The sequence below is a fragment of the Hipposideros armiger genome, unplaced genomic scaffold (assembly GCF_001890085.2).
Source record: "Hipposideros armiger isolate ML-2016 unplaced genomic scaffold, ASM189008v1 scaffold_240, whole genome shotgun sequence".
Taxonomy (NCBI): domain Eukaryota; kingdom Metazoa; phylum Chordata; class Mammalia; order Chiroptera; family Hipposideridae; genus Hipposideros; species Hipposideros armiger.
Window position 1 is genome coordinate 1,595,479 of NW_017731590.1, and position 3,073 is coordinate 1,598,551.

Below are 3,073 nucleotides of genomic sequence, written 5' to 3' on the forward strand. Positions count from 1 at the left end.
AGACATATATGAGATAATATAACATTTAACATAAATAGCCAACATTTCTTAAGTTAAAAAAAAAAAAAAAAAAAAAAAAAAAGAAAAAAGCCATAGAGGATAAAGGCCCTTCTTGGTATTTCACATTAAAAAAAAAAGTTTCTTAAACAAAAGTAGTATTTTAAAGACAAAACTAAAATTTATAGTTAAAAAACCCCCAATTAATTTAGTCAACTGACCTCTAGTTAGTAAAAGTGCAGTTACAATCCTACTGTAAGCCTGGTACATTAGGAGAGGGGGCAGAGAGAGAGGGCAGAAAAGGGGAGCATGGGGAAAGAGAAGAGAGGTTGTTATTCTCAGTCTTTTATTAACCAGTTTCTTTTATTCTAGTGGGTCTTTATTACTTAGAAAAATAAAAAATGATCTGGGGCTTTATCCATTCTCACCTAAAATTTTGGAGTAGGTAATGGCTGTCTACAACCTGGTCCAACATATGCCCCCAAACTAAAACAAACAAACTCATTTACCATACAAATTGTTTACGATTCATTAAAAAGCAAAATTGCACATCCCCGTGCTGGCAGCTGAGGCTGAGCCTCCCCGGGCGGAGGGGGCATTCACTGAGTTGCCTTTGTATGCTGGGAAGACCAAGCCGGAGGTTCCCACTATGCAGCCCGGAGTCTGTGCAGCCAGATGACGCATGAGGTAATTTTAAAGCTTTATTTGCCTTTAGTGTGAAACTTGGAACTTGTACTGTCCCTTAGTTAAAGAACCATATCAGCCAGGGGCAAGTTAGAAATTTTTTTAGTTGGATAAAATTGTTTGGGGTAATAAGGTGGGGGTATGGAGGAAGGGGAAGTGAATGCTATCCTACGAAAGAGCTAAGAGAAAATGCAAAACATGTCTTATTTTAATTAATCCTCTCCCCCTTTCATCAAAGTCCTCAATTTCCCATCAATAATGGAAAGTTTACATTAGAATTATTGGTAACTGGCAGATCTAAACTGCTGTTGTCACTTTGGAGGGAAATAAAAAATCAATTTATTCTCTATGGTAACTTCTACAACTTCTTTAAAGAGCACTCTGATTCCTCACCCGTTTTCAAAGCAAAGATCTAGAAGCATTGAAGTTGAGAGAAACTTCCTGTAGGATGCAGCCTAAACAGCAGCATGTGAACTTATAGCTTTGTTTATTTTTAGTCAACTGCATTGCTAACTGTTTCCACCACTTTTATATTTTATATTCCTCGTGGTAAAACATTTGTAAAATAATTTTAAATGAAAAGCAACTTCCAAATAAACTTTACCAAAAGAAATGACAGTTTTCCAAGTTAAAAAGAAAGAGTAGCCCTTTGGTGATCTTTGCAAAAAAAGAGAGATGACACAATTTGCCATAAAAAGTAACAGTCTGTAAAATCTATGAGCTCTTGAAATACAAGGAAGTAGAATGCCGCCCAGAATGTGACATCAGCACACATAGGTTTTTTTTTTTAAGGTTACAACTTAGCTTAGAAAATAATAGCCAAACCAATAAGTATATTCATTTCTAGTGTTTAATAAGCTACATAAGACGAAAGGATAGGTAACATCATAACATACAAATAAAACTTGCTCTTGCTGGCAAAAACTATTGGGAAAATAAGTGCCCTGAATAAAAAAAGTTCAGGATCTAAGCGGATAGTTTACTGCTAGTCTAATTAAACAAAAGCTGAAAGTAACATTGTCCTGAAATCACCAGTAAGTTTCTAACGTCTATTTAAGAAATTGAAAGTTAAAACACACATGTACACACATACCCACGACCACCTTAACTCATGAGTCCTTAGGATGGACACACTGCACCCCAAGAAGCAGCCGAATAGAATCCTGCGGTAGCTCACTTTTAATAGTCTCTCAGTCCTCAGAGTTCCTAAAACTTGCCAAAATGATACCACCGTTGGTCCAGGAAGAAGATTATACAATGAAACTGACCAAGTCCAGTCTTGTAATTCCATTCGCCAGTCTCCCCTCCAACACCACTCTCTCTCTCTCTCTCTCTCTCTTTTTTTTTTCTTAAACTGATATCTATGTGAAATGAGCTGAAGTTCACGGTCCAGTTAGGAACGGATAATACATTCATTGTCCTGGCAGCAAACTTTTTTTTCACTCCCTGGAAGAATTCACGCTTGCCGCAAGAATAATAATTATGGAAAACTAGAAATGCACTGCTAACGAATTAATTCTTTACGGACACCACCCTAACGAGGGCGGTAATGATGTGAGGACTCTCTTCCTCACAGGACTTGCATCTCCCATGACAATAAGCTATTGTGCATCCTCCCAACTCACTCTACCTCTTATAGATCCAAGATGTCAAAGGTTGTCTGGCCTGGTTGACCATGACATGTGAGTTAACTCATTCTGCGGCCACACGGTAGAACTTTATTAAAAACTTTATTTGTACCCAGAATAACGAAAAGATAGGGTGTGTGGGTCTTTTCCACTCAAAGCTAGAGTTCCTAAAAGCCTTACGACCTGCTCTGACATAAACAAATGGGGAAAAGTTACATGAGAGCTATGGGTCCTCAGATGGAAAACGGGAATAGAGACCCAGAGTTCTCTCACAGGTGACTTCAGACAATCCAGTTAATGGGTCAGGACTTGTTTCTGCCTAGCGCCTAACACACGTCCTCAGAAAATACCACAGCTAAGGAAAAACCATGTACCGCATAGTCCTTGAAAACAAAAGTAAAGGGGATGTGAAGCTAGAGAGGGAGCAAAACCTGAGGGCCAGGACAAATGTTTCATTTTTTTACCCCAAGATCGGCTTGGCTAAAATACCCACCTCCACCTTAACACTTCTGATACTCTTAAAAAAAAAAAAAACAACAACCACAACAAAAACAACAACAACAACTCCCAAACACTTGCCCATGGAAAACCAGGGCAAGTATTCCTGGGAACTCAAGTTGCAGAGTGGCAGAGAGAGAGAGAGAGAGAGAGAGAGAGAGAGAGAGAGAGAGAGAGAGAGAGAGAGAGAGATAAAATCAAATGTGAATTTGATGAATGTGAGGTCTGGGACATTTTGTCAAAGAGGGAGGGAAAGTAGAAAAGGG

At 38.6% G+C, this 3,073-nt stretch overlaps 1 long non-coding RNA gene across 2 annotated transcripts in view; it reads left to right on the forward strand.

Annotated features, from left to right (window-relative positions):
- The first annotated feature begins 242 nt into the window (after positions 1 to 242).
- The window catches only part of LOC109389710 (uncharacterized), a 260,783-nt gene continuing 257,952 nt past the window's right edge, over positions 243 to 3,073 (forward strand). For both annotated transcript variants that reach the window (XR_002125444.1, XR_002125445.1), the window contains exon 1: positions 243 to 684. This is a non-coding gene — a long non-coding RNA (uncharacterized LOC109389710). The remainder of the gene's footprint in view (positions 685 to 3,073) is intronic.